The 22,087-nt window shown below is 44.1% G+C and overlaps 1 protein-coding gene across 44 annotated transcripts in view; it reads right to left on the bottom strand.

The window, feature by feature from the left end:
- Nucleotides 1–22,087, bottom strand: part of PCBP3 (poly(rC) binding protein 3) — a 319,960-nt gene that overhangs the window by 168,442 nt on the left and 129,431 nt on the right. For 22 of the 44 annotated variants that reach the window (XM_070489045.1, XM_070489054.1, XM_070489086.1 and 19 more), the window contains exon 2: nt 12,658–12,696. The exons of 18 other annotated variants lie outside the window; for them this stretch is intronic. The gene's annotated coding sequence lies outside the window, so the exon portion shown is untranslated. Of the gene's footprint in view, nt 1–12,653; nt 12,697–22,087 lie in introns of all 44 variants that reach the window. 4 more of the 44 variants (XM_070489050.1, XM_070489046.1, XM_070489059.1 and 1 more) reach the window with 1 other exon arrangement.

The following is a 22,087-nucleotide window of genomic DNA, read 5'->3' as shown; positions in this document are numbered from 1 at the left end:
AAATGAGGAAGCTATCTATGAATTGATATGGAGTGATTTTCAGGAGATGCTGTTAAATGAAAAACACCAACCAAGTGCAAAAGGGTGTCTACAGACTGGTGCATACCACTGTGAATCTACTGTCACTGAATTATACACCAATAAATGGTAAAAATAACAAATTTTATGTTATATATTTCTTACCACAATAAGAGATAGTAAAAAAAAAAAAGCACAGATAGCAACATACATATATTACATATATCTTGTGTAAGAAAAAAGGCAAACTTAGAAAACATACATATAGCTACTTCTTTTTACAAACAGTAATTTAGGAAGGAAAAACGAAAAGAAAGAGAGAGAGACGTCATTTTCCTGCAATGGCATGCTGCTAAACGTTAACAAGAGGCTCTTTGGCAGGGGGAGGGAAGGCCTGGTTTGTAGTGTTTGCCAGTTTCCGTGATGTGAATCTTCCCACCGTGGTGATTTCAAACCACAAACAGGACATCACTGAACATGGAGTAGAGAAGAGATGTGCCAAATTGGCTCTCAGGAGCCAGTGAGAAACTCTTTAGAACACTACTGTCACCTACAAGGGGGGAGGTACAGGGAAGAGAAAGGATTGTAAATATTGCAAACACAATCAACACTGTATTTATTATGTATGTGCACAGGTGTGTGTCAATGTGCACATTTTTATATGTATGCATCCATGTGAGTATGCTTGTTTCTGTACATGCGTATATGTTTGTGTATATATGTGTATGCATGTTTGTGTATATGTGTATGCATGTTAATGCATACACATATACATGTACATGTGTCTGCACATATGTGTGTTTGCTTGTTTGGGTATATGTGTATGCATATGTTTCCCATCTCTGTCCACTGATGCGTTAGAAGCAAAGACACCCCAATAGCCATAGCATACCTAGAACCCAGATTTTGGTGTTTAATAACATTTGCATACTACAAGAAATCAGACCCCTTCAAAGAAATGCTGATTCCAGGGCTAGGCAGGAGAGGTATAAGATGAGCCTGAAACATTATATAAGAAATGTTAAAAACTAAAATTAAAAAAAAAAAACATTGGGGGAGAGGGAAGAAAAGGAAGGGAAGGAGGGAGGGAGGAGAGAAGGAAGAGTGAATGTCTGTGTCCCCCAAAGTTCATACATTGAATCCTAACCCTCAACGTGATGGTGTTAGGAGGCGGGGCTTTTGGGAGGGGGAGACCTCATGATGAGATTAGTGCCTCACAAAACAGACTCCAGAGAGCTCCCTCACTCTTTCCACCCTGTGAGGACACAGGGAGAAGTGGTCGTCTGCAAGCCTGAAGAGAGCCCTGACCAGGACCTGACCATGCTGGCATCCTGATCTCAGACCCCAGCCTACAGAACTGTGAGAAATAAATGTCTGTTGTTCATAAGTCATCCAGTCTACAGTATTTTGTTATAGCAGCCCAAATTGACTAAGACAGGAAGGGAGGAGGAAAGACAGGGGCTCACCACAGGGACCAGGAGTCAGCCTGGAGGGCTCCCCCTGATCTGGGGCAATTTGGGCACCAAAATCATTGAAGACAGTGAAGAACTGCAAACTAGAACAGGACAAATTGAAAAAGAGGAATCTGTCAAACCAAATTGACAATAAATAGATAAATAAACAGAAATGGAAGACCTGCATACCACAGACGGCCTAGTGCTAACAGACAGACGTAGAGCGAGTGCTGGAAACATCATTTTGCAACCATCACCGTAAAGAATGGTCTAGGCACAAATTATTAATGGATACTAAACCCAGGAGAAATTTCCCTGAAGAGCAGGATATCTGCATGGTTCTAAAATGCCTCCCCACAGATGGCTTCTTAGTGGCAAGGGGGAAAGTAGTAACAATCCTAGGGAGAGACTGGGCTAGTCCTTAACCAAGCCAACGGCTTACCACCCCTGAAAGGGCAGATGGACACTCGGTGTGTCCAGACATGAGGCCCTGAGAAGGCTTATCTCACACATGGAGAGTCTAGTCAACAATGCACAACACCCTCATCATGAGGAAGTGATTATCAGACAAACCCAAAAGGATGAAACTACCATTTTTTAAAAGGGACGACATTCTTCACAATGTCAATGTCATAAAAGTGACAAAAAGGCTGTGAAAATGTTCCAGATTAAAGGGACTAAAGAGGGGCTGGCCCAGTGGTGCAGTGGTTAAGTTTGCACGTTCCACTTCTCAGCGGCCCCGGCTTCGCCAGTTCGGATCCCAGGTGCAGACATGGTACCGCTTGGCATGCCATGCTGTGGTAGGTGTCCCACATATAAAGTAGAGGAGGATGGGCATGGATGTTAACTCAGGGCCAGTCTTTCTCAGCAGAAAGAGAAAGATTGGTGGCAGATGTTAGCTGAGGGCTAATCTTCCTCAAAAAAACAAACAAACAACTCTCTCCTGGACCAACATTTGCAGAGTCAAACATTTAAACAGCCACTCTACTCCTCTTTCTCCATTATTTCAAGCCGGTTCAACCTGGCATTCTCTAGCAATATTGAACTGAGTTTTCTTCTCAGTTATGCCAATTCCAATGAACATCTTACGTCCTCATCTTACTGTACTTTCCTCCCCTCTCAACCTGGAAAAAAGACAAATCATTTTGTGATGATGCACAGTGTTACCTTAGGTCCACTAAAACCGGCACTCTCCAAAACTGTGGTGAAAATGGAAAATGGTCCAATCTCCTGGAAGGTAATTTGACCATGAGTACTTAAAAACTGAACTTCCTACAATTTAACAGTAATGAAGTGAAGGAGTTAAGAGAAGGTTCTAGATCGGAAGCTCCAAACTTGACTCTCTGCTCTAGTGCCGACTTCAGTTTTCTTATTGATAAAACAGGGCAATCAGAGACCTTGGAGAATTACGGGGATTGAGCGAGGAAATTTTGCTTGGAACATAGCAATTATTATGGAAATCATCTTCTCATTGGTCATATATTTATTCCTGGAAAGATACTGATGCCCCTCACCATCTTGTAGAAGCTCAAATGGCCTGAACCTCCCATCCTCGCCACCTTCCCCGTTCTGGACTGGGCAGGAACAGGTAAGGAGATCCAGTCTCACAGAGGGAGAAGCAGTGCAGACAGGACAATGACTTAGCCAAGATCATAGAGTGATCTGGGAGAATAGCTAGAAGCAGGATCCCAGGCTGACTCTACCAGCCCAGGTGGGCTCCTACCAGAAGGTTCTTTTCCCATGATTTCCACTCGTGCTCTGCCAAATTAATACAAGCAGATGATGAGAACAGCTCACTGTTGTGCTCCCAAGAACAGCTGCTCCCCAGCTGCCACCAGCCCTGCTGATCTGGCCTGAGGCCCAGGCTCTGCAAAGACGGTACACATAGAGCCAGTGGTGTTTAGAGGCAGTCTCATAACCAGCTTGTTGTGAAGCCGAGCTGGGAGACAGGTGGGTAAAATCAGCACATTCACTCAATTACAGAGTGCACAGAGCTAGAGGGTTAGAGGCTGGTGCCTGAAAGAGGGAAATGGCCAGAGCCCTTGGAGAAGGTCAAGGCCGGCCCTGGAAGCCTCTCTCCAGGTCAGTGTTAACGGAGCATATCACTGGTTATCCTTCAGATCCAGTGATATTCTCTGGATATAAGATATGATAAGGTAGCCTCTATGATACAAGGAACACACAATCCAAGGGGGTATGGGAGCAAGCACTAATCCATAGGTGGAACCTGTAGGTGCTACTGGAGTTTTGGAGAGGCAAAACGGAGGCCTGAAATAAGCAGGATGAGTTTGTTTAACCAGAGAAGTAGAAGCATTCTTGGCCTCTGTGACCACGCATGACATTCCCTAGGGTAGAAAACATCAGGCTGCCTGCAGCCAGAGCTGAAGGTGGGGCACAGACCACCACTTCTGGGCACACAGAACACCACTCTCACTGAAGAGCAACCGGAAAGGTGCCATGTCTGTACTGACTGGGCGGTGCACAGAGAGACAGGCTCCTGTTCTTCTAAACGTGTACCTAGAGGTGACTTGGCCTTCATCCCCCACACGCCATCCCTAGCCACCAGGGACCAGAAACAACAGTTCTCCAGATCCATCACTGTCTCTGCATGTGAGGCCGCCAGACAGCCTGGCAACGCGGCAGCAGAGGGAGGAAGGAATGAGTCATCTCGTGAAAAACGATCAGCCCCTTCATGTCAGGCTGCAATATGACCTAAACCTCTGAGAGGACAGCACTCTCCACCATCCCTGTGAGAGGACAAAAGACAAGGAATGAACAAGGCCCAGAATGAACACCACTCCACCAAAACAGAAAGAAAAGCGAAGAGGGGAAGTAAGTTAAGAAATCGGTGCCTTGAGGTCTTTGTGGGCCTAGCATGGGCAGTTCATGCATCAAGGCACTTGGTTCTCTCTCAGAGCCCCAGGAGAGGTGTCCTATGCCCATTTAAAATAAACAGCATAAAATAAAAGGTGAGACTGCAGAACCTCGGGAGGTAGGTAAGGAGCAGAGTGGGGGTCTGATGCCTCTGCAGCCATCTGCACTTCACCATCGCTTTTGGAGAGGGTGTAAAAATGTCTTTCCCAGGGCCAGCCCAGTGGCACAGTGGTTAAGTACGCACCTTCCACTTTGACGGCCCGGGGTTAGCTGGTTCAGATCCCAGGTGCAGACATGGCACTGCTTGGCAAGCCATGCTGTGGTAGGCATCCCACATATAAAGCAGAGGAAGATGGACACGGATGTTAGCTCAGGGCCAGTCTTCCTCAACAAAAAGAGGAGGATTGGCAGCAGATGTTAGCTCAGGGCTAATCTTCCTAAAAAAAAAAAAAGAAAATGTCTTTCCCTCATGGAGCCACAGCCTCCACATCTTCATCGTCTTCCTGTTTCTGGGACCCACATTTGAACGAGGAAATAGTGCCCCACCTCCATCCTGTCCCTGCAGGCCTTGGTATCTTGGTGGGGGTGGGGCGTGGGCAGGTGGGTAGTACCCATGGCTGCTGCAACTGCTGTCAGCGAGATTCCCAGGAGGAGGCCAGTGCACCCTCACAGCACTCCCTAGAGGGGCATAAGAAGCAGCGTCACCACACCTAAGTCTAGCTTCCTCCGAGATCTAGCAGGGAGATGTCCTGACCTAATAGTATCTGGGCTCCACATCTACCTTTCAAACAAGCGACCACTTCTGCTAGTTCCCTCCCTCGCTCCCTCTGACATACAGGTGACCCCAGGCTCTTGCTCGGCCCTCTCCTCATCACACTTCACACGCCTCATCCTCATCTGTGGCAGACAGCTAGCTGTTCCCCCAAACCCCTTCTCGCTTCTCCATGACCACAGAGCTGCGACTGAGCACAGGGCTGCCTAGGAGGAAACTGTATTGCCCAGTCTCCCAAGCAGCAAGAGGCCACCATGCCACCCTGCTGGTATAGAGCTGGCACTGTATAACACCACTGGTACACAGTTGGCCCTACACAACACCAGTGGTATGTTGTTGTCCTGCACAACACCGCTGGAATGCAGGTGTCCTGTGGACCATGATACAAGATGGCACAAGTGGGGCTTCAAATCCTCACTGTGCAGTTATCTGCCCTCCACTGCACCCTTTTTCCTTCCCATGGGCTGAGAACACATGAGATGCACGTGTTTTTGTTTCAACTAGAGGTCATGACAACAGTGTGAGGTAGAACCACACCCAGAATGGCAAGTTCCCCAGAGGATGGCCTCTGAAGTAGGAGGCCTTGCAGAGCCCAGCCCACCTACCCTCAGGACTGTCACGTCAAGAAATAAACTTCACCTTATTAGAGGCACTGTGTTTGGGAGTTCTGTTTCAGCAGCTTAATCTCTCCCTCCTACAGCCCCACGGGTTCAACTATTGCTCTCAGCACATGCATCTCCATGTGTCTCTCAGCTCCACACCCTTTCCTCAGCTTGGAGCAAGGATCCCAAAGTCCCTTGGAGATTTCTACCTTGAGTCCAACACAGAAGTTAATCTGCTTCTCAAACTCCAGACTCTCTTCTCTGTGCACGTGCTCTTTCCATCTTCTTGGCACCAGGTGTGACAATTCCCCTGTCCCTGTGTTCTCACCACAGCCCTGTGACTCATGGCATGTCCTCCTCTTTCTACAACAGCATCTTTCTACAATAACAACACTCACACCAATCCAACCCAAACCTCTACAGTAACAGTGCTCATACCAACCCAATGCAAACCCCTACAGTAAGAGTGCTCACACCAACCCAACCCAAACCCCTACAGTAACAGTGCTCACACCAACCCAACCCAAACCTCTACAGCAACAGTGCTCACACTAACCTAACCCTAGTCCTAACCCTAATCCTCACACTACCCCTAATCCAACCTTCACAATAACAATGCTCACTAACCCAACCAACCTTAACTCTAACCCTAACCCTAACCCTATTACTAACCCCTCTTCTAGCCCAAATAATACATTGGGAGGGTATTATAATTGGAAAAGTAATAAAAAGTATCAATAAGATCTAACAGGATTTCTTGCAAGAATCAGCACTTGAAATTTCATCACAGGAACTGTCTACATTAAGAGATGAAAGGAGAAAATCATGTGATTATCTTAATAGCAGTAATGAACACATTTAGTAAAATGTAACTTTCATTTTTGATTTAAAAAAACAACTTAATAGACGAGCAATAGAAAGAAACTTCTGTAACTTGATGAACAACACCTACCAGACAGCCAAGCAAGCATCCTACATGGTGAAAGCATTTGGGTCTTGTCAGGAACAAGTCAAAATCTAACTGAGAAATCTATTGCAACTAAAAGCATTTTAACACATGGCCACATCCAAATGCACGAAGATTAACAGCTTTCCTATACACTACGAAATATTAGAGAAATGTTCTAGGAAAAATCTCAATTACAATAACCAGATAACATAAATCAGTTGGAAGAGTTCAAAAGAGAAAAACAACCTACAGTAAGAAAGCTATACAATGTAACTGAAGGCTAATAACAGAATAAATGAGAAATAGAATATTTTCCTATATTAGAAACTGAGTATTGTTAAAATGTCAGCTGTTTACAATTTAAATTATGAGTTTGAGCCATTTGAAGTAGAATCCTAATCTGATTAACTTTTTAACTTGAAAATCATTCTGAAGTTCATCAGAAAGTGAGTAGCCAACAATAACCAAAATACTTTTTAAAATAATGAGGCTATCGGATAAATAGACCATAATGCTAAAAAAAATTAAAACAGTTGTACTAGCACAAGAACAAGCAGATCAGAGAATTCAGAAACAGACACTAAAATATACAATATTTTCATAGAAGATGCACATATAAGACAACAGCAGCAGTGCAAATCATTGGGAAATGAAGTATTTTTCAGTAAATAGTGTTTTCAACACATGTAGGAAAAATAACTTATATCTTCACCTAATAATATATATCAAATTAAATCCCAAGTGGATTACACAGGTCAATGCAAAAAGTAAAAACAGAAAAGAAAATACAAGCAACTACCCACATCTCGGGATGGGAAAGGATTTTCTAAATGTGAACACAATAGGAGAGGACCTCATAAGGAAAATACTGATGCAACTGCCCAAACACCAACATCTGATTAAAGCTGAATGACTCAACTGGGGAAAATACCTGCCACAAACATAAAAACATAATATCTTCAATAGAACATGTATGCTTACAAATAAGAAAAAGACTGCACTACCATTGGAAAGCTCAATCCACACTTACATTAGGTGTGTTTCTACATTTAGAGGTTCCAATAGACGAACTATCAGTGTTTTCAGGGATATGGCAACACAGGCTCTGTGTGCTGGTACAATCTAGCCATCTTGAGATCAATTTGGACATTACACATTATGCCTCTTTTAAAATGTCCATCTCCTTTGACCCAGGAATCCCATATGGACCAATACTGCAAAGCTGCCTCAAGAAGAGGGGATGCTGATTTATGCACAAAGATGCTTACCTCATTATTACAGATATTAGAGACAGATACGAAAAAACCCCAAATACATTAAACAAAAAAGGAGTGATTTAATTAAATAATACCTACATCCAGGTAGTGGAAATTACGCCTTTTAAAAATAACGTTTTCAAACTAGGTAACAGGGAACATTTGTACTATACCACTCAGTGTCAAAGCAGGACACAGCAGGGCGTATCCATCTTAATCCCTGAGGCAAAGTCTGGGGTAAAACAGACCAAAATATCTGCAGCAGTGCCTTAGTCCCCCAAAGCCCCCAAGGGTCCTCTCTGAGCACTGGGAAAGAGCTGTGACTGTCACAGAGCAGCTTACATGTAGGGGTGACCAGGCAGGAGGAGGTCACACACAACATACATGTGGGACCAGGAGAGCTGGAGAGTGTGGGGTTGTAGAGGCTGAGAAAGAACACACCAAAGGGGTCATTCTACGGGTCTAAAGCTGCAGAGCTCAAGCTCCCCAAGGAGAAAGAATTTCCACTGCATTCAGCAAGGCAGGGCCACGCAAGCTAGCCACATGGTGAGGACAAAGCTCCACTGGGGAGGACCAGATGGCTATGCAGTGGAGTTTGGCCCTGGCAGGAGCAGTCAAGAGGGGTGGAAGGGCCTTGCTTTCATATATTTTTGTAAAACAGTATTTGCTATGTAGCCTTTTAATTTTTAACAAAATTATAAATGTACATAGTTTTATGGTGAAAATGGTTTCCTCCCCCCCACCTCCCCACCTCTGTCCCACAAGAATCTTTCTCTGGGCTCTTTTTCCCTCTTTTGGTATTGATCTCCACAGTTCTATTTAGAACAGTCCTCTCTCCTGTGCCAGCGGGCTCCTGGTCCACCCTCCCAGGAGGACCCCAGCAGTCTTCACCAGGGTTGGGAGGGGCTGTCAGACTAGGTAGGGGGAGGGACGGAGAGTCTGACAGCTTCATAAACAGGCTTTCCATCAAGGCCCTATTTCAGCCCCATTTTCAGAGGTATATGGTAATACCGTTCCTGAGACTTGGTGGGACCACCTGCAATGCAATACATTCACTTTCTGGTCCCCCAACACACACACACACCCTCCTGCCTCTGTTTTCTGTTTTTCAGATATGCCAGGTCCCTCTGTCTGTCTACTTTCCAAATTCCAAAATTCTGTCATCCCTCTCAATCACATGGTGGCTCCTGCCCCTTAAAAATATCTCACCTGTCATTTTAGTGGACTTTTAAGAAGAAGCAGACGTCACTGTCAATTTCATCTGCCATTCTGGCTAAAAATCTGGGAGGAATTTTTTTTTTTATTTTAAGAGGGGAGTTATCAAGTCAGCTGGGATGCTACCAGAAGTGATCTGCCAGGGAGAAGAAACTGAGGCCCAGGAGAGGCAGAAGAACTGATGCTAAGTAAAGGAGAGGCAGCCTGCCCTGGGAGAGGGCCGGGACACTCCCTGCATGAGGGTGCAGGGAAGACCAGGCTGAGAGGCAAGAGGGCAGCACTCAAGATGGGAAAGGAAGCACCTCTTTTCTCTTAGAACTATGAAGTGCCTTCATCAGCTGAGACTGAAATCTGATTGGATTATAAATCTGATGAAGAAAGAGCAGATGTACAAGAACAGCCTCAGATAAAAGCAGACCTTCCAGGGAGGTGTAACCAGACTGGAGAAGGGTGGAGGCCATCCCAAGGCCCTTGGCCAGTCTGCAGGGCTATGTCTCCCCAGCAAAACTCCACTGCTGTTGTGGGGAGTGCACACTCAAGGGGCAGGAGCTAGGGATGTTTGTGAGAAAGTGATTACAGGGCTCCACCAGGACCTGCAGGCTGAAGGCGGAGGAGCACCAAGGACACAGCCAGGAAGGAGGCCCCTGCTGGAGGATCCCGCTTCAGGAGCGCTCTGCACAGTCCTCCTGTCTATACTCACGCAAGGTAAATTTTCAAGCTTTTTTTTCATATTTTCCAGATTTTCCAGTTCTATAGTGAAAAGTTCTATAGTGAAAGTTCTTATCTTAGGGTAACACAGAAAAAAGGCTGTAAAAAGCAAATAACTAATTCAGCATTACAAAGAATAAAAGACCTCAAAGGAAATAAAAATTTCAACAAAGTTTTCGTTATCATTATTTCTAAATTTCCTGATCTTAGTGCAGTCAAAGGCCCAGTCCTGAGCTGGGTTGAAGTGGGCTCTGCCACTAACTAGCTATGGGAGCTCCAGTCCCCTCTGCAAAACAAAGACGGATTTCAGGGTCTCAGCTGTGTCTAACTAAGCACGGGCATAGTGCAGAAGCCAGGAAAGGCCCATCTACGGCTTCACTACGGAAGACTGCCCTTCACCTCACCCTAAGGAAGTGGGGAAAGTTCTCGGAGATGTGCAAATGGAAAACCAAGTTCTTCCAAAGCCACCACTTCCCCTGGGAAACATCCACTGCAGATGAGTTCCATTCTGGCTCATCACACCACCCAGGAATCCCACAGAAAGACAACACAGGACTCAACCAGATTGCCAATGGAATCAGAGCCATTTCTGTTCCAACCAGCAAAATGCTCCTAAGAGCTCCTTCCTACCCACGGAAGAGGCCACAGGTGGCCTATAAAAAGCTCTCTGCCTTTACTTAACCAAGCCTCAGGGAATTCCCAGAATCATTCTGCAGCCCCCCGGAATTCGATTCGCAGTCTTGATGACTCAAATTGCATTGCTGGTTTCTGCCTCTCAGCCTGGCTACCTTGAGCCTCTCTAGTGTGGAGCCCATGGAGCTGTGCACATGCAGACAAGGTAGGTCACTTTGAGCCAGCCCATCCCACCCAAGCACACTGGTTTATTTCCAGAACTGCAGGCTCGGTCCAAATTCAGCTTCCCTGGCTGTCACGAGGAGGAATTTGGACCCACCAAAGTCTAGGGGAAAGAGGCCCAGCACATACAGGATGTTGTTTACATGCCTGAGTCCCAAAGGCTCTGACCTTGGGATTTCTGTGAAAATTGGATCCAGATTTGCACAGTTATGAAGTTGGTCCCCAGCCAGTAGGGATTTGGATGTCCTCTAACAAGCAGATATTAGAATTGCTTTAGTTTGAAAAAACAATCTGACACAGAGAAGAAAAAGACTACCTGGCTTACTGCTCCCACACTCAGCCCCCATTCCCAGCAGACTGAGAGCCAACCTTAGGATGATCCTCCAGGCCCCTGATGTGTCCCCCGGTGCCCTCTGACCTCATCTCCTGCCCCCTGTCCCTTTGCTCACTCTGCTCCAGCCAGACACCAGGCACATCATCCAGAGCCTCTGCTCCAGCTCCCCTTGGGCCCAGAGCCATTTACTCTCCAACACCCACAGTGCTCGCTCCTGCACCTCCTGCAAGGGTCTGCTGAGATGCCCCCTTCTCACTCGCCTGTCTGACCACCTATCCTAAATCACACCCAACACTGAACACCCTCACCCTTCTTTATTTCCTCCACTGCAAGCGTCACCACCTGACAGCTATGTAACGGGGTTACTTATTACACTGATGTATGCTAAAAGAAGCCGGAATTCCAGAAGAGTGCCCACACATCACAGGCATTCCGTAAATATCTGCTGAATGAATGAAGAGCAAACAAGGTCTTTGTTCAGGCCTTTGTTCATTAGGAACTCTCCTCTTCAGACGTCAGTCAGGATTCCATTTACGCACCAGCTCTGTGTGCACGTGCTCCATGACTCCTCACCACTGTCTCTCCCGAGGGGGCTGCTGACTAAGTCTCAGCTCTGCTGCAGGCCATAGGCTCCAGAAAGTCAGTGGGCTGCGCCTGCAGTGCTCTCTGACCAGAATCGCTGAGCTCAGGACTCCATTGTGGCCATTCCGGGCTGCCATCAAGACCACAGGGAAGGACAGACACTGAGTTCAGGGCCCACATCCCAATCAACAAGGCAGCTCCCACTTATCCTACCATCATGAATTGGACTCAGGCTCCTGAGATCAGAGGCCTCAGCTCAAATCCCAATCTCACCACTGACCACCACAGTGATGTGACCTCTCCGAGCCTCAGAAACTGGGTAGACCAACAGTATCTGCCTCACAGGGCACTGTGAGGACTGAGTGAGGAATCAGATGTGAAGTATTCTGATCAGCAGAGCTGGCACAAATCAGGCGGCTCATAAACATTAGCTGCTACTATGACCACATTAGCATTCCCTGCAAGGCTGCTGAAAACCAAGTTTCCTGCCATAAACTTTGAGAAAACAACATTTATAAGCTTTAGAAAAATGAAGATGTCTTAAGGTAAATTTAAAAGGAATCATTTCAAGGTAGTTTTGCAAAACTGGAGTCATGGCCACAAAGAGGTGTTCACACTGCCTGGACGTGCCATCACAGTGCACACTCATCACTGCCTGGCCAGTGGGCACTGCTGGAGCTTGGGACAAAGACACGGGTCTGCTCAGTGCATGCTACCAACTGGCCCTCAGGCCCCCTGCTGGAAAGTTTGGTCAGGTTAACTTTGGAGAAGAGAGGTTACTAGAAAAAGAGGAAACTGCCTCTTCTTAAATCTTGGTTCTACAGAAGCCAGAGGGGAAATCATGCATGCCACTGATGCTGCTGTTGCACCCTGATCTGTAACAGGTCCCTCATGTGACATAAAACCATTCTACAGGGAGGGGCAACAAGACACGTGGCTTCATATGCAAGCAAGAATTTAAAAATCAACTGATGTAGACAGAATCACTCAATTTAAAAACACGACCACTCTGACGGTACTGTAAGAAGCACTACTTACATGGAAACACATGAAGATCTTCTCTCTCTGTAGACAGCCCTGTAAATAGGTTAAAAAAAAATTATAATTGGAAATCGTAGGTTGAAAATAACCCAAAAACTGATCTACCACCTTAGATATCAAATTAGATATCACCTTAGATATCAAATTTTATCCAACCAAAGTAATTTATTAAAAGAATGTAGTCATATATCAGTTTTTTGAAAGGTCAAAGGCAGTTTCCCAGAGAAAGAATTCCATAAAAAAGTGGTTCAATTCTAAACTGAGTCTGGAACATAAAAGATACCAATAAATGCTCAGAGTCCCAGACTCCCCCAAACCTTGACCCACAGTCCTAAACCTGATGGAAGTCTGGGGCAGTGTTGAGTCTCAAATTGCTCTAAAACTGTGGGGAGTGGTAAAGAGAGGACTGCGCCCATATAAGACAGCAAACTTAATCAAGTGGTAAGCAATGAGGTGTAGGTGGAACACTGCAGACGCCCATATGGTCTCAGCTCCAAGCCTGAAGAGAGCTTCCCCTAGATGACAGGATCAAGGAGCCCTGCCTGTGCAAAGACTCATGCGAAGGCCAACAACACTGCCAGAGACTCCCACAGGCAGCCCCAAGGCCTCTGTCCAGTGCTGACTAAAGACAAGGGGAACATTAGAAACCACCAAAGGAGGACATCACTTTCAGCCATGACAAAAGAAGAGGGATCAGATTGACTCTCCTGCCTCAAACAATGAAAAAACAGACAAAAGGCATGAGGCAAGGGTGCTCAGACACGGGACAATAGGGAGCACAGGACAACGATCCCTGAGAGAAGGAAAACAGATGTGATGTATCCTGATTGCCCATCCTACAGCTTGAGGAAAGTTTCCAGGCCACAGGATAGCAAGGAGGAACCCAAGCAAAGTCAGGGGAGTCCTGAGATGAGGAAACAGAGTTGAGATTCAGGGAGGCAACAGCAGCTAGAATGAGCAGGGCAGAGTACCAGAAAGGAGAGAGTCACACAGAGAAATGCTCCAGAGACTGAGGGGCCTCACTTGAGTGTTTGCCTGGACACCAACCAGCATGTGCAAGTGAGCAAACTACCCGCTGCCAGGGAAAGAACCAACACAAAGAAGCAGGACAAAAAGCAACTTTGGCTCTCACAGCTTGAAGAATGATTCGCACTCCCAACAACCAGACTGGAGAAACCCTGTAACAGAGGGGCCACTGGGCCGAGCACCTGGAAGAGCATCACCTCAGCAGCAGGGCCGTGTCAGCACTAAACTAACTGGTATACAGTTACACGTCGCTTAACGACGGGGACACATTCTGAGAAATACTTTGTTAGGCAATCTCATCACTGTGCAAACATCACAGTGTGTACTTACACAAACCTAGATGGTGTAGCCTATTACACACCTAGGCTATATGATGCTAATCTTATGTGGTCCGTCATTGAGCAAAACATCATTCTGCAGTACATGATGTACCAAACTAAGTACATACATACCTCATTTTACTGTGCTTCGCAGATGTGTTTTTTTACAAATTGAAGGTTTGTGGCAAGCATGCGTTGAGCAAGTCTATTGGTACCATTTTTCCAACAGCATTTGCTCACTTCGTGTTTCTGTGTCATATTTTGGTAATTCTCACAATATTTCCAACTTTTTCATTATTATTCTATCTGTTATGGTAGTCTGTGATCAGTGATCTTTGATGTTACTATTGTAATTATTTTGGGACATCAGGAACTGCGCCCATATAAGACAGCAAACAATCAATAAATGTGTGTGTGCTCACTGCTCCGCTGACTGGCTGCTCCCCCATCTCTCTCCCTCTCCTCAGGCTTCCCTGTTCCAAGACACAATAATATTGAAATTAGGGCAATTAATAAGCTTACAATGGCCTCTGAGTGTTCAAGTGAAAGGAAGAGTAGCACATCTCTCACTTTAAATCAAAAGCTAGAAATGATTAAGTTTAGTGAGGAAGGCATGTTAAAAGCTGAGATAGGCTAAAAGCTAGGCCTTTTGTGCCAAACAGTTAGCCAAGTTGTGAATGCAAAGGAAAAGTTCTTGAAGGAAATTAAAAGTGCTACTCCAATGAACACACGAATGATAAGAAAGTGAAACAGTCTTATTGTTGATATGGAGAAAGTTTTAGTGGTCGGGATAGAAGATCAAACAGCGACAACATTCCCTTAAGCCAACGCCTAATCTAGAGCAAGGCCCTAACTCTTCAATTCTATGAAGGTTCTGTGAGGTGAGGAAGCTGCAGAAGAAAAGCTGGAAGCTAGCAGAGGTAGGTTCATCAGTTTTAAGGAAAGAAGCTGTCTCCATAACATAAAAGTACAAGATGAATCAGGAAGTGCTGATGGAGAAGCTGCAGCAAGTTATCCAGAAGATCTAGCTAAGGTCATTAATGAAGGTGCCTATATCAAACAACAGCTTCTCAACATACAAGAAACAGCCTTATATTGGAAGAAGATGCCATCTAGGACTTTCACAGCCAGAGAGGAGAAGTCAGTGCCTGGTTTCAAAGCTTCAAAGGACAGACCGACTCTTGTTAGGGGTTAATGCAGCTGGTGATTTAAGTTGAAGCCAATGTTCACCATTTCGAAAATCCTAGGGCCCTTAAGAATTAGGCTACATCTACTCTGCCTGTGCTTTATAAATGGAACAACAAAGCATGGATGACAGCACATCTGTTGACAACATGGTTTACTGAATATTTTAAGCCCACCATTGAGACCTACTGCTCAGAAAAAAAGTTTCCTTTCAAAATATAACTATTCACTGACAATATACCTGGTCACCCAAAAGCTATGATAGAGATGTACAATGAGATTAATGTTGTTTTCATGCCTGCTGACACAACATCCATTCTGCACCCATGAATCAAGGAATAATTGCAACTTTCAAGTCTTATTATTTAAGAAACACATATTGTAAGGCTACAGCTGCCATAGATAGTGATTTCTCTGACAGATCTGGGAAAAGTAAACGGAAAACCTTCTGGAAAAGATTCACCATTCTAGATGCCATTAAGAACATTCGTGATTCATGGGAAGAGGTCAAAATATCAATATTAACAGGAATTTGGAAGAAGTTGATTCCAACCCTTATGGATGACTTTGAGAGAGTTCAAGACTGCAGTGGAGAGGTTCCTGCAGATGTCGTGGAAATAGCAAGAGAACTAGAATTAGAAGTGGAGCCTGAAGATGTGACTCAACTGCTGCAATCTCATGATAAAACTTTAATGAATGAGGAGTTGCTTCTTAAATAAGCAAAGAAAGTTATTTCTTGAGATAGAACCTACTCCTGGTGAAGATGCTGTGAAGACTGTTGAAATGACAACAAAGGATTTAGAATATTACACAAATTTAGTTGATAAAGCAGTGGCAGGGTTTGAGAGGACCAACTACTCCAATTTTAAAATAAGTTCTACTGTGGATAAAATGCTATCAAACACCATCACATGCTACAGAGAAATCATTCAAGAAAGGAAGGGTCAATTGATATGACACACTTCATTCTTTTATTTAAGAAATTGCCACAGCCACCCCAACCTTCAGCAACCACCAGCCTGATCAGTCAGCAGCCAACAACATGGAGGCAAGACTCTCCACCAGCAAAAGCGATGACTCACTGAAGGCTCAGATGTCAGTTAACAACTTTTAGCAATAAAGTATTTTTTAATTAATGTATGTACATTGTTTTCTAGATTTACTGTTATTGCACACTTAATAGACTACAGTATAGTGTAAACATAACTTTTATATGCACTAGGAAACCAAAAAATTCTGATGACTCATTTTATTTTGATATTTGCTTTATTGCAGTGATCTGGAACTAAACCCACAATATCTCTGAGGTATGCCTGTACTGACTAACAAGGTTCAACAACAAGCCACAAAAGGATTTAGACTTTCCAAGTAAATTAGATACATTACAAAAAGAAAGTTGAAAATATTTTTAAAAACACAGAACCTAACAACATAAAATTCACAATGTCTTTCATTCATTCAAAAATTACTAGGCAGGCAAAGAAGGATGCAAATATATCTCATTATGAGAATAGTTGATCAATAAGAAAAATATCCAGAAATTTCATAAGGAAATAATTAGTATACAAGGTCCTTAAAACAGCTATTATAAATGCATCGTATATGTTCAAGAAGATAGAAGAAAGCACAACATGCCAAGGAGGGACATGAAAAGCATAAAAAAAGACCCAAATCAAACATCTAGAGATGAAAAATATATCTGAGACGAAAAATACACTGGATGGGATTAACATCACATTAGACACTACAGAAGGAGAAACGAGTTGATGTGCAGATGAAACAACCTGCACAGACAGAAACCATTCAAAATGAAACACAGAGAAAGGAAGATCCCCTCTTCCCTAAAAAAAAAAGAAAAAAAAAAGGCAGAAATATGTGTATAATTGGAGATGCAGAGGAGAAGGAAAGATGGGACAAAAACACATTTAAAGAAATAATGACAAAAATTTTTCAAAAATTGATGAAAATTAGGAACCCATAGATACAAGGTCAGCAATCCCCAAGCAGAAGAAAACATGAAGGAATTAAACCAGGACACATCATAATCAACTTACCTAAAGAGAAAATCTTAAAAGCAGGCAGAAAAAAGGAACATGTGCAAAGGGACAAACCCAGACATGGTAGACAGAGGACTTCTCAGAAACAATGCAAACCAGAAGACAATGGAATGACATCTCTAAAGCAATGAAGGAAAAAATTGCCAACCTGAAATACCATACACAGTAAAAATAACTTTCAAATACAAACAAACAAAAGCTAAAACAATTCATCACCAACACACTGAACCACAAATAATATTAAAGCAAGTCCATGACACAAAAGGAAAATGATATCAGAAGGAAATCTAAATCTACAAAAAGAAATGAAAAGCACTGGAAACAGAAATCCATGAATAAATATAAAAGCATTTTTTCTTAATTTTTAAGATTGTTTTAAAAGATAATAGACTATTTAAAGCAAAAATAATAACAACGTATTGCAGGGTTTATAACAATGTAGAAGTAAAATCACACAACAACAGTAATATAAAGGCCAGAAGTCCTTGGCTCCTCTCTACTGACTACACTCACTTCCCTAGGTTAGCCCACTCAGTCTAGAGCCATAAATACTCTTTCTCTACTGATAATTCCCTAAATTAATCTCCCTATCCCTATCCTCTCCCCTGAGCTCCTGTATCTACTGCCTGCCTGCCCAAGGATGTCTAGATCTATTGTCCAAGACCAATCCTGGACTTCCTCTCACCCCCAAACCTGACCCTTCTGAGGTTATCTCACCTCAGTTGCTCAGACCCCTGGGAGTCATCCCCTGTCCTCTTCACTCCACCTGACCCCTCCTCCAGCAAGTTCTGTAAGCTCTGCCTTAGCATAGCCTCTGAGATCCCCCACTTCATCCCCCGCACCATAGCTGCAGCCTCCCAAAGAACCTGCCTCCCCTGCATCCCTGAAGCCAGATGAGCTTCAGAAAATGGGGAGGTGGATCTGACTTCCCACTGCACTCAGGAATCACACCCAAACTCCTGGGAGGGCCCACACAGCTGACACTGTTCTCCTGAGCGCATCTCACCCACACCCTTCCTCACCTCGTCCCCAGCTGCCCCCCTGTTTCTCTCCCTCCACCTCACCAGGCTCACCCCACCTCTGGTCTGCTCCAGCTGGGGCACTGTGTGTGGGTTCCCTCATGCCACCAGCTCGACCACCACATCCTCAGAAAGGCCTCCCGGGACCACCTGCCAGGAGTTTCCCCACCTCTTCATCAGTCTTCCTGTTCTAATCCACCTGGCATGTGCCTGTTGTGTTTTTAAGTCATTTCCTTTGTTTTTGGTCTCTCACACACAGTAGAAGGGAACCCCACAGCAGCAGGGAGTGGGGCTATGCGTTCCCTGTCATACCTCCATGCCTGGACAAGCGCTTTGTGGGAGACAGGCCCTCAGCACATGATGGACGGGTGCATGCACAAAGAGACAGACAGGCAGCTGCATGAAGCAAGGGGCCTGCACGCAGGTTGGGGCTCCACTCCCTAAGGGGCAGGACCCTGAAGGAGAATGGACAGAAGTTTAAGAAGAGTTTGCTAGGAGGCCCAGGATGTGCACACCTCTCTCTACATCTGTGGTACTCTCTCTTTTTTCAAAATCACAGAAAGAAATAATACTTATTGGACAGGGAAAAAAAGAGAGAGAGAGAGAAAAAAAAGACATTGTACCTACCGCAAGAGACTTGTAATTCAATTAATCAGGAAAAAACACAATCAGAACATGTCTGATTAGACCTCACCATCTGTTCAGAGGTCAGGGTGCCACAGGGTGAGAGTCACTGCTGACCATGCCGGGGCCACGGGAGTCATAGCCTGGCTCTCGCATCGTCAGTAGTCTGAAAGCAACACCCTAGCATCACATATGCTACCACAACCCACAACAGAATTTTATCATTAGAAAGACATTTTAAAAGCCCAGACTAGAAATGATTTTTCAAAATTAACAAGCAAAATTTTATTCCTTTTAACGATTCAGCCATATACACAAATAGTCATGCTCTTATTTGAGATACTGTTTGTAATTTTCCTACTTTAAGGCGCAGAGGAATTTCATGGAATCTTAGTGTTCCAACCAGAGCATCTCCCAAGAATAGAAGCCCTCCCTTACTGAGCGATGCTTTTGTCCTCCCAACGCCCTCTCTCAGACAAGAACACCCTCCACATTCCAACAGCTTGAAAACTGTCAGCAGACACCTAAGGGAGGGAGAGTTTTCTTCTAGATCCCAATGAGGCCCCCATCCCTACACAAGGGCCCCGTGCCCTTGCCTTTTACCCCTCCCACAGCTACCCACACACATCCACACATTCGATAGTCCTTGTCATCCTTGCACTTAGACACTGCTGACATTTTACATAAGAGTTTTAATGTTCATTTTACAGAATGGCCAGGCCCATCAGTCTGAAAGCAGGGAGATTCCTAGCTGTCCTCCCTCATTGGGCAGGGGTGGGGCTCGGACCCCAAAGGCTCCACTAAGAGTGGCTCCTTCTGCAAGACATGCAGTCATGGCTTCTGGGGCTCCTCTGGCGGGAGAGAATGAGTGAGCAGAGACCAGTAGAGAGTGGGGGCAGCAGCCATGGACCACCCAGCGAGATGTTTTAGCCCACTACTTCCAAAGACCATTTAATCATGACTTGAAGTAACACAGGTGGTTTTGCAGTGGGACACACTTGGAAATGTAGCTCCTAGGATTCTACTCATAGGTCCCATTTTTGCTAAATAGGAGCTCACGCTTCAACAAATCTCAATAAAAGAAGAAGAGTACATGCCACCATTTTTACCCAAAAATTAAACAGGCCATAGAAAAGATCTGACTTGAAGAGGAGGACAGCCTTAACTGCACATTTCTCCAGATCTGGGAGACCAAGTATCTCATTAACTCACCCCCTGCAGCAGAGCAAATTCAGAGTTCTGCAGTGCCAACAGGAAGTCAAGGGTGACTAGAGTTTAAAAGAGCATCTGCAGAGGGAGGACGAGCAAGCATGATTCAACTTCATTCCTACCACAGAATCCACCAGTGCAATTACTGTTTGTAAGTAATTACACTCTTGGTGATGGTCGCAGCAAAAAAAGAGAAGGAGGTAGCCAGGGGGTTGAACTTCTTTACTCCTCCACATCAAAACACAGCATCCTGAGGTCAATGCATAGTGATGACATGGTCAACAAAGCCAAGGAACACAGACCCTGAGAGACTCTCACCTGACCTCCGGCCTGGCATTGTCCTGCATGGCATGCCAGCCACCTTCCCTGGCCTGGGACAGCAGGCCCTTGATGTTCCCACGCATCCCTGATTGCAAGTTTCCGCCACTTAGAAGTTCAGTGTCATGCTCACAGCACCTGCCCACATCCCAGGAGGGGGCATTTTTCGTTTCATTTTCCTATTTAAGATAGACTATATTCCATGTGTGTGAATATAGATATGCACACCCATGCTTCAATCTTTTTAAATTATATTGATAGACTTTACTAGCAACTTGCAATAATTTATAAAAGGATTTTTGTTTCAATCTCAGTACATGGACTTATTAAATTAAATTTCACTGTTTTTACTTTTTTAGTTTTCTGAGTGGGTCACTCTCATTACCAGAATTGGACATGGGAAATCTGGTTGGCCTCTCACCAGGGCATTGAAGTTGCCTAGAATATATCTACTGGTCTTTCTAGACAACTCCCCAAATGTAAGAGTTTCAGTCAGTGACAGAGAATTAGCTGTGCACACCCCTGCCCAGGAACCTCCCATGAGAGTAGGCTCCCATGCAGTGGCAGGCCCTGGCATGGACAGCAGGGCTGGTGCTCAGACCCCGCGCTTTATGACAAGGAATGTGTATCCTATGATTGCAAGACACACAACTGCTGTCTGTGTAGAAAGTTGGAAAGTGCAGAAAAGTGAAAGAAAAATATTTAAAACATCCCCAATTCCAGACAGAAGCACTGATAGAAGTAGAGTGTATTTTCTTCCAGTAGTTCCTCATTATAATATTTACCTATAAATTTTTAAAACAAAATGAGGTCAATTATATGTGCTCTCAGAACAATGCAGTTTACCTATGTCTGTAATATTTTTAGAAAACATTAACAGCTTGCTTTTAGCCTTTTAATAATGTTTATTGATAGAGAAATTTGTCAGTGGAAATCAAACTTATCTATTAAATTACTTGCATTCTTTTATGCTCATAAAAATGTTTCTGCATATCAAAGATCAGACTAATTTTCACATAATTCTTCTCTTATTAAAAAAAACATGTATTGTTTCTCCTATGAGTATAAAGTCATGTATGTTCATTTAGGAAAATTCAGAAAATCCAAAAGTGTGTAGAAACAGACACCAACAGTGATCCCAGTTCTCAGAAACAGATACCCTAATCCTTTGGCTGTACTTCCTTAAGGCCTTTAAAATGCAGGCACACATATACACATGTATGTATATTTTATATCATATATATACTGTTTTTATGTATATTTTGACTTCATGTGCTGGGCACAATTTTTCACATCATGAATCATTCCTATAAATGCTAATTGCTGCCTAATATTCTATTGTGTTGTAGAAGTACAATAACTGATTTACTAGGTTCTCTATTATTTGGGCATTTGAGCTGCTTCCAATTGTTAATTATTTAAATTAAAGATGTAATGAACATCTTCTGTATATAAACTTAGTGCTTATCTGATTATTTCCTAAAGATAAATTCTTAAGAGTAGAATTTTCAGCCTAAGTGCATGAATACTTTCAAAGCTGCAGACACACAAGGAGCCTCCAGAAACTCATCTCCCTGCACTCACTCCCTGAGACACATAAAATGAAGAGGATGAGAGTCTGATCTCTGTGATTCCTTGCCAAAACTCCTTATTATAAACCTTCTCAAAA

The sequence above is a fragment of the Equus asinus genome, chromosome 18 (genome assembly GCF_041296235.1).
Source record: "Equus asinus isolate D_3611 breed Donkey chromosome 18, EquAss-T2T_v2, whole genome shotgun sequence".
NCBI lineage: Eukaryota > Metazoa > Chordata > Mammalia > Perissodactyla > Equidae > Equus > Equus asinus.
Note: the sequence above shows the minus strand (reverse complement) of the source record. Positions and strands in the feature narration are given on the sequence as shown.